Here is a 13,429-nt window from a genome sequence, read left to right as displayed (position 1 = left end):
CTCCTCATTAGGCTTAGAACTCAGATCTGGCCTTATCACTAGCCAGGATCAAATCGATCAATATTGTTACTGTTTCCAAATATGCCTATAACATATTCACTTTAACATCTTAATTTGGAGAAAGTGAGGTTTTCTAACTCAGGGAGGGACAACCGTCCTCAATACTAGCCAAACAAGCTGCACTCTCTCTTGCCACCACTCTCAGTCATCACAAACTCCTAATCAGGTCTTATATTCTACTCCCATTAAATTCCAACTTCTCCCTGAAGAAACTAAAGCTCTATTATCCTACTTTCATGATCTGTTCCATCCCAATCTTTACTCCCTTCAACTATTCCTAAAGAATTCCCTAAACCTGTCCTCTTCAGAGTTACTGTACCTTCAACAAATTTCTCAATCTTACACCACTTGTCTCAAGGCTAATTCCAACTCCAATGTGAGACCACCCCCATTCCCACACACCAAGCTAGGGGAGTCCTTCCTGCCATGGACTAGCAACTTGACTTCACCCAAATGCCCCCTATAAGAAGATCTATCGCCTGGTCCTAACTTTAAAATTAGACTATCTTCTCTTAACTCTTATTAGACATATTTTCTTCTGTGTTCCCTTCATCTGGCAGGGAAAAGACCAGAAAATCTCTCACTTAATTTCCTGTATCCAAACCTGGCCTGATTACCCTTACAAGGCTTGCAGAGGTGATTGCCCAAAACCAGTCTGAGATCAAAGGAAAAAAATAAGTGTCACTTTTAAAAGACTGGCTCTCTGATCTATCCTCTTGGCAATCTACCATGCTGCTTTCTTAAAACTTCCTCCCTAAACATTACAGAACAGGGAGGAAAGATGGAATGATCTCATATATACAAGGCTTCTTTATGCTGAGAATCTTTACCCAAGGCTTTCAGGGCTGTCTCATTATTTTAAGTCTGAATGGACTCCAATCTAACCCAAAAGTGCACTCTGATCTGATAAAGATGTTCTGCATGTCCCTTTAATAATTATGGATGTATCTTTTTTTTTTTTTTTTTTTTTTTTTTTTTTTTTTTTTTTTTTTTTTGTGGTGCTGGGGAATGAACCCAGGGCCTTATGTTTGCAAGGCAAGCACCCTACCAACTGAGCTATATCCCCAGCCCTATGTCATTTTTTTAGAACTCCTGTTTTTTAAAATTCTATATTTTTGAGCTCATGATTTTATGGTGAATTCACATTTGATCCTGCATGCCTACATTAAAATATTTTCCTGATCAGTCTTATTTTATAACCGCTTAAAACTAATAGAGGTTTTAATAAACATCTGTAGCATTGCCTCCTACCTGTGGAGATCTACCTACAAACACCTACCAGATCTCTGTTTCTTGTCTGGTTTATGTATGTTTACACACCTGTGCATTGTGTTGTTGCATCTACATATGAGCTTGTATCCATATATCATGTACACAATAACGAAACTGACATATATATAAACGAGCAATTCATAAATTAAAATTTCAGAGAGAAATGGATCCAACTATCTTTTAGTTCACACGACTTAAAAAGTTCAATTTAAATTAGGTAAACAGATTGGAGTAAAGACGTCTTTAAAATTACTAACTCACAAGTTTTTCTATGTGAACAGATAATTAAGAGTGTTGGGTTCTATAAAATGTCTAGATTTTCTTTGAACGGGGAAGAGATAGCTAATACTGTTAAATATACATATCTGATAGCTTGGTTTTTACAGTTAAAATAAGTAAATTAGATTTAACATGAACAATGGGACTAATCACAAAAATGTTTGTTAAAGGAGACATCTGACTAATTTATAAAGTTAAATGCTTAAAAACATCAATTGCTAAATATAAAATCAATCACTCCTGACTTCTTAAATTCAGTAAGATAATATATTTAAACATTAAATGTATTTTTATAAATTGGTAAGTGAAAGAAGAGTTTAAGATTGCTTTGTTTCTGGGTTTTCACTAACACAAGGTTTCTAAGAGTTTAACATTCTAACAGGTATCTGCAAAGAGTCCAAAACGTTTCAGCTATGTTTTCAATTCTAGTAGTGTAAATAGCATAAAGTATTTCATATTATTAAGATAATTAACTGGAAAAATTTAGAAATTTCATAATGAAACTTTTTTTTTTTTTTTTTTTTTTTTTGGTACTGGAATTGAACCCAGGGCACTTACCACAGAGCAACATCCCAACACTTTTTCCTATTTTATTTACAGACATGGTCTCACGGTGTTACTTATGGCCTCACTAAGTTGCTGAGTCTGGCTTTGAACTTGTGATTCTCCTGCCTCAGCCTCCTAAGCAGCTGGGCTTACAGGCATGTACTACAGCACTTGGCAAGGATGGCTTTTCCCTAAGGTCAAATATTAATGTGCTGATATAAATCAAAGTTTAATTCCCTATAGGCTGAAGTAATTAGAATTTCTTAAAACATTAACTTGCTCTTATCTATCAAGATAATTTCTTCTGTCTGTTAAGAGAAACTAGTCCTAAAGAAATTAGTGTTTGTACAACTCTGGTTAAAACAACTGTTACTTTAGAGTATTACACTACAGATTCAGAAGTTTCCTTAATGTATTCATATCTTCCAAATAAACAAGTCTTTAAAGTATAAAGTTTAGGAAAACATTTTACCAAGCTGGTGCTCTTCAAACTAAAGTTTAAAGTAAAATTTGGGATTATAAGAATTATGCTTTTTAGTTCATAGCTATTTATAAACTAATTATGTTTTTACTCTTGTTAATTTCATTTTGCATTTTCCTTGTAAGCTTTCATAACTATTATCTGTTAATGCCTTACAAAAATACAATTCCTAATATTACAACCTGAAATAATTTGAGATAATAAGCCATCACCTACATTAAAGGTAAAACCTAGTACTCTAACTTTAAGACTGGTAAAACTGGCTTGCTGGATGTTTAAAACCAAAGCTTGGAGACTAAAATTAAGAATAAAATGGCCAAGAAAGAAAATAGTCAATATGTGGCTCTTGCCCTCTGAGGTTACCTTGAACCCAGGGGACAAGGGGACTTCTCTAAGGGCCACATAACCTCCCATCAGGGAGATTAATGAGACCCTGGAGAATGGAAAGCCAATGCTGCAAAGAGGAGGGTCATTGGAGGAGACATCCCTGACCCTACCAAGGGAAGCCACATAATCAAGGAGAAATTGACACGTCCTGGGCAGATGGCACTAAAAGAACTTAGAGGTTGCTCACAAGTTCCCAAGAGTGGTCCCCTGAGGGAACTCAGCTGACTCTTTACAACAGACAGGAACAAGGTCAATTTGAGCAGCTTGGTCTTAAACACTTAGCAAAAATAGTTGTAACCAATGTACAGCCATACCTGGGCATTTGAAAGAAGAGGCAATAGTTCTTTTAATGGAACTTAAGATGTACACTTGTGTCAGCCTCACAGCCCTGGTGTCTGGCCAAATTCTGAGGCATTTTTCCTGCGAGGCTCATATTTATTCTTGCCTATTAAAACATGGACTGCTTCTGTACCTTGGTCTCCCTTATTTCTCAAATTGACGTTTTACCTAACAACCAAAGCCTACCCATTCCAAGAACAGCACACACCAAATGTAGGAGCCCTCCAAATTACTGCCTTACTTATAGGGTTAGAGATTTCCACTGGGATTGGCATAGGACAAGAAGGATTGGGGGCCTCAATTCATTACTCCAAAAAGTTATCAGAGGGCTGGGGTTGTGGCTCAGTGGTAGATCGCTTGCCTCACATGTGTGAGACACTGGGTTCAATTCTCAGCACCACATATAATTAAATGAATAAAATAAAGGTTCATCAACTAAAAAAATGTTTTTAAAAAAGTTATCAGAACAGGTTATTGAAGACATCCAACAGGTTGCCATCTCAGTACTGACTTTATAAAATCAACTGAACTCCCTGGCATCTGTCCTCCTGCAAAACTGGTCAGGGAAAAATACCATTTCTATATAAACTAATCAAGATTGGTAAGAGACAAGGTTAAATAGCTCCAGGACCACCTGGAAGAGTGGAGATGAGAACTAGCTGATTTTTGGTAGTGCTCACTGGGAGATCTAAAACGAAGGACCTCCTGGTCACTTCCCTTTATGTCCCCCTTAATATTCATCTTTCTCATACTAACCTTTCTTCTCTGTATTCCTAATTTCATACAGAAACAGCTTCTTCATAAGGTGACCCATTTAGCTCAAAATGCCTCCCAGGAACCCATCAAAGCTATTCTCCTCCAGTGCCTCATAATCTGATTCTCCCAAACCACAAAAAAGGGAACTTCACTTATAATGACCTTAAGGTTACTTCCATACACCTCTTTTTAGCCTAGACCACTGGGATCTCCATATTTTCTCCCAGAATTCTGAAAAGGAGGGATACCTCTACTTTGCCCCTTCTCAGCAGGAAGTAGCCAAATGGGATATCTACACCCCTATTCATTTTTCCCTTTTAGGGTCTGGAATGAAGGATATGGAAAACAACTTCCAAGGAGAAAGGGAAAACAACAAACCTCAGGGCGAAAAGGAGGACACTGGGCCCCAGGGAGAGAAGGAAAACAATGGGCTCTGGACTTCCACCATTTCCCAGCAACAATGGGCTCTGGACTTTCACAACTGTTCCCCCTGACTCCCCAACCGACACATTGTTATGATTCAGTCTAACTGAACCCTATAAAACTCAGACCCCTATAGTAACCAGTTGCCATTTTCTCTCTTGAAAATGTGTCCCCGTGCAGCAGGGCTAAGAAACCGAAGACATAAGCCAGGTCTCATCGAGGTCAGGCTGATCCCTGTGTACGCAGAAAAACTGATAGTGAGACATCTGTTGCCTAGTACTCAGAAAAAAAAAAAAAAAAAAAGGGCATGTAACCTGACTGGACTAAAGGGCACATGAAAAACCGATGGATGCTGGGTGCCTTACCCAGGACTGGGTTGGGGGCTAGCTTCCTTAACACTATAGATTCACTTAAACCCCTAAAATAGACACTCAGTGGCAACCCTCTCTTGGGACAGTTTCTGCTTCAGGAGCTCTGCTTGCTGTGTATTCTAATAAATTCTGTTACTCCACTCTCACCCTTGCATCCATAGATTTGACTGAATTCACAAGATAAAGAACTCACCCAACTCTGCCCAATGCTACATCTTTTGGAGGCCTGTCTGGGATCTACAGAAAGATGAGTAAAATAGATTAATGACTCCATTCAAATGCTTAGTCCTCTTTCTCTCTGAAACAATACCAGGCATCTGTCAGCCACTTAAGAGCATACAGTGCATCTACCAATCTACAAGACTCAAATGACAGGCTTGGTGGGCAGATGGGGCCAATCTAGGCATAGGGAATGTCAGTTCTGACTTGCTTCAGTTTCCTTTCTTGTAGGAGAGAATTCATGCATGCTACAGAGGAAGGCATGAGAAAACAGAAGGCAGAAGACAACTCCCCAGTGCTGCACAAAAGTCTCATGTCCCAAGACAGACCCCAACAGCCCTCAGGGCTATCAAATGTGGATTAATAGCAGTCTTTCTGCTCTTTGCTCCTAGTTTCTGACTCACTTGGCCTGATGGTGGAGGCTGCCTATACCTGACGAATCTTGGTTCCTGAGACCAAATCTTAGGTGTGCTCTGAGGTCTTGGGGAAAGAGATGACCCATTCATCCCTTGAGTATGAACCAGTCTTTCTACTTCTCTGCAAAAAATGTCACTTTTCCACGTACGCCCTAGTGCACAGGCTGATCCCAGCTACCTCATATGTCCTAATGACCCTTAATTCTTTCATCTTTTCTCTCTAAAGTGCCTCAATAAAATCTCTAGGGATCTTCAGGCTTTATAACACTTTTTGAGACCTAAACACCAGCTCTGTTCCTAGTGTCCACCCTTAAACATTGGAACATTACCAAAATTGAGCTCCCTTAGCTTCAAAATTAGACTGCCTTCTCTGGACATTCACACAACACCTTTTCTTTTCCCCTCATCCTGCAGGAAAAAGACCAGAAGTTCTATCTTAACTATAGCAAACTACCACTTATCTCTCCTAGTTTAGGTACCCAGATTATTGGCCTTTTCAATTGGGAATATTACCCAAAGCACTACTGGGCTTGCCTTCTTATTTATATTGAGGAAAGTAACAACAGGCCATGGTCTTATGAATGGAAGGGCCCAAAAAGAAAACAGGAACATTTATGACAAGGGTTACAAGTCACACTGGTAAGGGCAGATAAATTTGGAGGCTTGCACCTTAGTTATAGAGATCATTCCCAGTTTTGGGTTCCCTAGGAGTACACAAAGTGACAATGGTCCTTCCTTCAAGGTGGCTGTCACACGAGGAGTCTTCAAGATATTAGAAATGCAATGTCACTTACTTTGTTCCTGGAGGCCCCACTCCTCAGGAAATGTAGAAAAGATCAATAAAACCCTAAAAGGACATCTAAGGAAATTAATCCCCAAAACACACCTCCCGTAAGCCAGGCATGGTGGTGCACGGCTGTAATCCCAGTGGCTTGGGAGATGGAGGAAGGAGGATCAAGGGTTCAAAGCCAGCCTCAGCAACTTAGCAAGGTGCTAGCCAACTCAGTGAGACCTTGTCTCTAAATAAAATACAAAAAAGGACTGGGGATGTGGCTCAGTGATTAAGCTCCCCTGAGTTCAATCCCCAGAAAACAACAAAATAACATACCTCTCAAGGCTTACTTTACTTGCTATGACCTAATTACACATTAGAAATACCAACCAGGGGCTGGGGTGCTAGCTCAGTGGAAGAGCACTTGCCTAGCATGTGTGAGGCACTAGGTTCAATTTTCAGCACCATATATAAATAAATAAAATAAAGATCCACTGACAACTAAAAAATATTAAAAAATAAAGAGAAAGAAACAGAGGAAAATCTAAGATGGCAAACTAGAGGGAGGCAGCATTCCTTGTGACTCTGTGACTTGGATTTAAGCAGAGAAAATACTGTTCCTCTATGAGGCAGTCATTGCTAACACCGATTTCCTGCTGTTTATGCCTCATTTGTCCACAGTGATCATCTGCCATTTGCCAGCATATCACCTGCCTTTTGAGCACAGATCGCTTGCTGACTCTACCTATCATCTGCCATTTGCCCGTTTGCTCCCCTCTTGCCTGCCCATCACCTGCTTTTCACCTACCTATCACCTGCTGCCTGACATCCACCCACTGATCACCTGCCATTAGCCTGCAAGTTGGGATCGCCTGCTGCCCACCGCTCACTGCCTGCTGTTGCCTGGAAGTCCACTGTTACAACTCACAGGTTTGGTTACATGCAGCTGCTGCCATCTAGGGACACCAGCTAGGGCCTGAAGATATACTGGGGTACCTGCAGGTCTGGTTGTACCTGAGGTCTTTCTGCTAGGTATGCTAGTGGCCGCCATTTGGTTGCTTCTTTGCAGGGTCACTCCTTTGTGCGAGCATATCCCTGGTGGTCTCTTTGCAAGTTGAAAGGGCATTGAAATCTTGGAACTGCAGCAAGGCAGAGCCTGCAGAAGCTGAAGCCCAGGTCCGTCAGATTGCAGCTGGGTCTGTGTAGGTCAGTCTTGGCCTGACAAGCCTGTGGAAAGCTGGAGACTAGGGAAGTTCTCCAGGGAAACACAGGTTGAAGAAACCAAAGAAAACTGGGCTCTCTCCAGCTTAGTGAGTCCAGCTAAAATGGGTGGGAAGACTGGAAAAGGGTGTGAGGGCATCTTGCTATTGGCTCACCCACCCAACTGGTCTGGCACCCAGTGGACTGGAGCTAACATCAAACTTCAGACAACCTCACCTACTGATGGAGAAAGGAAGCTGAGAAAAAAATTTTGAAAGCCAACAGAAGCAATTGGTCAGTTTTCCATTGAAACTTTCTTTTTTCTTTTTCCCCCCTCACACATCTCTACCATCTTTAAATTCAAATATTTTTCATGCATCAATCTATTGAGGAATGGGATGTCTGAATAGTATATTACAGTTGTGTTGGGCATTCTTATATTTTTACTTTTTAAAAAAAATTCTGTATATATTTTTCATTCACCTATTGTCCCCCTGGATTCTTCCTCATTTCTCTCATACTAACAGCCAAACTCTATTAATTCTTCCCTCACTCTTACTATAAATTTTTAACTCTATCTTGTCTTCTCCCTCATAAACATCACATCTTACACCACCTCAGTTCCCTCATTGCCCTCATTTGAAATGGCAAACCCTTTTAGCAAACTTACTGTTTATATTGTAAACAACTGAACACTTCATTTCTGTTTATTGCAACAAAACTGTAGACACGTTAATAGGAGACATTTGGTTTAAGGTTGTATGTTGTTTGCATTGGGTGTTGTTAATATTGGTCTCCCCCTTAAAGGTGAAGTACTGGAAGCCTTCAGGGACACTATAATTCTACAGGGTGGAAACTGTACTACCCAAGATCCATACCACTAGATGAGAAGACAGAAACAACATGAAAAAACAAGGGAATAAAGTTCCTCAAACAAATCAAGATGGTTTAACAACAGAATTTATAGACAACACAGAAGAAATGTCAGAGAAGGAGTTTAGAAAATACAGTTAGGAATTGTGTTAGCAGCCACTGCCACTGTGCTGCCGTCACTCTCTAATGCTAGTGCCGCCTCTAGCTCACAAAGCTCCTGTCAAAGAAGTGGGGTACGGACGTCTTTCTACATGGATCATATAAAGCAGACTTCCCACAAACCAACTAGTGGTAAAGCACCCAGAAACAACTGGCTACAAAAGCCACTTGCAAGAGTGCACCCTCTACTGGAGGGGTGAAGAAACCTCATCATTATAGGACTGATACTATAGCACTCTGAAATTAGACGTTATCAGAAGTCGACTGAACTTTTGATTCACAAACTCCCCTTCCAGGGTCTGGTGTGAGAAATTGTTCAGGACTTCAAAACAGACCTGTACTTTCAGAGTGCAGCTATTGGTGCTTTGCAGGAGACTAGTGAGGCCTATCTGGTAGACCTTTTTGAAGACAGCAACCTGTGTGCTATCCATGCCAAACATGTAACAATTATGCCAAAAGACATCCAACTAGCATGCTGCAGAACGTGGAGAACATGTTTAAGAATTCGCTATGATGGGAAACATTTCATTCTCAAAAATATTTTTTTCTCTTCTTCCTGTTATTGGTAGTTCTGAACATTAGATTTTTTTTCCCACGGGGTCAAAAGGTACCTAAGTATATGATTGTGAGTGGAAAAACAGGGGACAGAAATCAGGTATTGGCTGTTTTTCCCATTTTCATTTGTGTGTGAATTTTTAATATAAATACAGGAATGCAAAGTATTAATGCAAGTCAAAATGTTTCAGTGAATAAATTTCAGCACTTCAAACGTTGTAACAATTATAAATAAAACTGTTAAATTTTTCTGGACAATGGCAGCATTTGGATTTTGTTAAACAAGTAAATTTTTTACTGATGGCAACTAAATGGTGTTTGTAGCATTTTTATCACACAGTCTGATTTCATCCATTCACTATACTTTTCTGAGTTGTCCTCTACGCACGTACATGTTTCTAATGTTGTCCATCTTCTGTGCTGTTCCTGTAAGTTTGCTATTAAAATACATTAAACTTTAAAAAAAAAAAGAAAATAGTTAGATTGATTTTAGAAAAAAAGGATGGTATCAGAGAGAAAATGCAGGAAGTGAAAGATCACTTCAATAAAGAGGTAGAGATTATAAAAGGGAATCAAACAGAAATCCTCAAAATGAAGGAAACAATAAAACAAATTGCAAATTCAATGGAGTTGGGCGGTGGTGCACACCTGTAATCCCAGCAACTTGGGAGGCTGAGATAGGAGGATCTCGAGTTCAAAGCTAGCCTCAGCAAAAGCGAGGCACTAAGCAACTCAGTGAGACCCTGTTTCTAAATAAAATATGAAATAGGGCTTGGATGTGGCTCAGTGGTCAAGTGCCTCTGAATTCAATCCCCTGTACCCCCCCCCAAAAAAAAAAAAATTCAATGGAGATTGCAGTACACTGAGCTTCACAGAGACAGCACCGAGGCAAGTGAGAGCAGGACCGGCACTGGGCGACTCTGTGCCTCGCTGACTCTGTGCCTCGCTGAGTAAAACAACTAAACATGGGCAAAGGAGATTCTAAGAAGCCAAGAGGCAAAATGTCATCAAATGCATTATATGTGCAAACTTGCCGGGAGGAGCACAAGAAGAAGATGCTTCAGTCAACTTTCAGAGTTTTCTAAGACGTGCTCAGAGAGGTGGAAGACCATGTCTGCTAAAGAGAAAGGAAAATTTGAAGATATGGCAAAGGCGGACAAGGCCCATTATGAAAGAGAAATGAAAACCTATATCCCTCCTAAAGGGGAAACAAAAAAGAAGTTCAAGAATCCCAAAGCACCAAGAGGCCTCCATCGGCCTTCTTGTTCTGAGTATCGCCCAAAAATCAAAGAATATCCTGGCTTATCCATTGGTGATGCTGCAAAGCCACTGGGAGAGATGTGGAATCACACTGCTACAGATGATAAGCAACCTTATGAAAAAAAGCTGCTAAGCTGAAGGAAAAATATGAAAAGAATATTGCTGCCTACTGAGCTAAAGGAAAACCTGATGCAGCAAAAAAGGGAGTTGTCAAGGCTGACAAAAGCAAGAAAGGAAGAGGAGGAAGATAAGGAGGATGAGGAGGAAGATGAAGAAGAAAAAGATGATGATGAATATGTTGGTTCTAGCACAGTTATTTTTTCTTGTCTATAAAGCATTTAACCCCCTGTACACAACTCACTCCTTTTAAAAAAAAAAATTGAAATGTAAGGCTGTGTAAGATTTGTTTTTAAACTGTACAGTGTCTTTTTTTGTATAGTTAACACACTACCAAATGTGTCTTTAGATAGCCCTGTCCCAGTGGTATTTTTAATAACCATTAACCTTGCCTGGTACAGTATGGGGGTTGTAAATTGGCATGGAAATTTAAAGCAGGTTCTTGTTGGTGCACAGCACAAATTAGTTATATATGGGGATGGTAGTTTTTTTATCTTCAGTAGTCTCTGATGCAGTTTATACAAAATAGTTGTTGTTCTATTAACTGAATACCACTCTAATTGAAAAAAAAAAGTTGCAGTTGTTTTGTTGACATTCTGAATGCTTCTAAGTAAATACAATTTTTTTAATTAAAAAAAATTCAATGGAAAGTATCACCAACATATTAGACCACTTGGAAGACAGAATCCCACACAATGAAGACAAAATATATACTCTTGAAAATAAAGTCAACCACACAGAGGAGATTGTAAGAAACCATGAACAGAACTTCCAAGAAGTACAGGATAACATGAAAAGAACAAATTTCAGATTTATCAGAATATGCAAAGGTATGGAGATACAAACAAAAGGAATGCACGATCTTTTCCGTGATATAATATCAGAAAACTTCCTAAATCTAAGGAATGAAATGGAAAATCAACTACAAGAGGCTTACAGGACTCCAAATACATAAAATTACAGCAGACCCAACCAAGGCAGATGATAATGAGAATGACTAACATACAGAACAAGGATATAATTTTAAAGGTTGCAAGAGAAAAAAAATCAAATGCATTATTTGTGCAACATATAGGGGTAAACCAATTAGAATTTCAGCTGATTTCTCAACCAAGACCCTCAACACCAGGAGGTCCTGGAATAATATATATCAAGCTCTGAAAGAAAATGGATGCCAACCAAGAATTTTATATCCAGCAAAATTAAGCTTCAGATTTGAAGACGAAATAAAAAACCTCATGATAAACAAAGTTAAAAGAATTCACAACTAGAAAGTCTGCACTACAGAACATTATCAGCAAAATATTCCATGAGGAAGAAATGAAAAACAAAAACAAAACAAACAAACAAAAAGAAAAAACGGAAAATCAGCAAAGGGAGGAACCACATGAAAGGAAAGGTCAACCAAAGGAGAAATTAAGGCAAGTTAAACCAAAAATAAACCAAAATGACTAGGAATACAAATCATATCTCAATAATAACCCTTAATGTTAACAGCCTAAACTCATCAATCAAAAGACAGACTGGCACACTGAAGTTTCAGAAAAGACCCAAAAATATGCTGTCTTCAAGAGATTCACCTTCTAGGAAAAGACGTCCACAGAGTGAAGGTGAAAGGTTGGGGAAAAAACATATCACTCACATGGAGTGTGTAAACATGCAGGGGTTTCCATCCTCATGTCAGACAAAGTGGACTTCAAGCCAAAGTTAGCCAGAAGGGATAAAGAAGGACATTTCATACTGCTTAAGTGAATCCTACATGAACAAGACATAACAACCCTAAGTATTTATGCACCAAACAACAGACCATCTACATATATCAAACAAACCCTTCTCAATTTCAAGTATCAATAGACCACAACACAATAATACTGGGTGACTTTAACACACCTCTCTCACCACTGAATAGATCTTCCAGACAAAAACTAAACAGAGAAACTATAGAACTAAACGATACAATCAATGTTTTAGACTTAACCGACATTTATAGACTATTTCATCATCATCGAGCAAATACACTTTCTTCTCAGCAACACCTTTCCTTCTCTAAAATAGACCATATGTTATGCCATAAAGCAACTCTCGCAAATACAAAAAAATAGAAATACTACCCACCCTGCATTGTATCACATCATAATGGAATAAAACTAGAAATCAACCATAAAATAAAAAAATAGAAGATACTCCAACACCTGGACTCTAAATAGCATGCTATCAAATGACAAACGGATAGCAGAAGAAATCAGGGAGGCAAAAAAAAAAAATATTTAAAGGTAAAGGGAAACACCAATACAACATATCAAAATCTCTGGGATGCTATGAAGGCAGTGATAAAAGGAAAGTTCACTGCACTGAGCTCATACATAAAAAGAATAAAAAATCAACAAATAAAAATGACCTAATATTACATCTCAAAGCCCTAGAAAAAGAAGAACAAATCAACACCAAAAGTAGTAGACAACAGAAAGTAATTAATCAGAGCTGAAAATCAATGAAATTGAAACAAAAAAAAAAACAATTGAAAAAATGTTGGTTTTTTGAACAAAAAGTTGGTTCTTTGAAAAAATTAAAATTGATAAACCCTTAGCTACACTAACAAAGAAAAAGAGAAAATTCAAATTACTAAAATTCATGATGAAAAAGGACACTACTGAAATACAGAAGATAAGTAAAAACTATTTTGAAAAATTATTCTCAAATAACATAGAATATCTCAAAGACATTGACAAGTTTCTAGAGACAAACGATCTACCCAAACTGAAGCAGGAGAACATACATAATTTAAACAGTTCAATTTCAAGCAATGAAATAGAAGATACCATCAGAAGCCAACCAAGAAAAGCCCAGAACCAGATGGATTCTCAGCTGAGTTCTACAAGACCTTCAAAGAAGAATTACCACCAATATGCCTCAAATTATTCCATGAAACAGAAAAGGAGGGAAC

The 13,429-nt window shown here is 38.7% G+C and overlaps 1 protein-coding gene and 1 pseudogene across 9 annotated transcripts in view; one reads left to right on the top strand and one right to left on the bottom strand.

Annotated features, from left to right (window-relative positions):
• TMEM116 (transmembrane protein 116) overlaps positions 1–13,429 on the bottom strand; it is a 115,608-nt gene that overhangs the window by 66,657 nt on the left and 35,522 nt on the right. The window lies entirely within an intron of this gene.
• LOC306667190 (high mobility group protein B1-like) lies at positions 10,074–11,748 on the top strand (annotated as a pseudogene). The gene has a single exon. The product of its transcript is annotated as a high mobility group protein B1-like (transcript).

Source organism: Sciurus vulgaris (genome assembly GCF_902686455.1).
Source record: "Sciurus vulgaris genome assembly, chromosome: 8".
Classification (NCBI taxonomy): Eukaryota; Metazoa; Chordata; class Mammalia; order Rodentia; family Sciuridae; genus Sciurus; species Sciurus vulgaris.
This window is presented reverse-complemented; position numbering and strand designations above follow the sequence as displayed.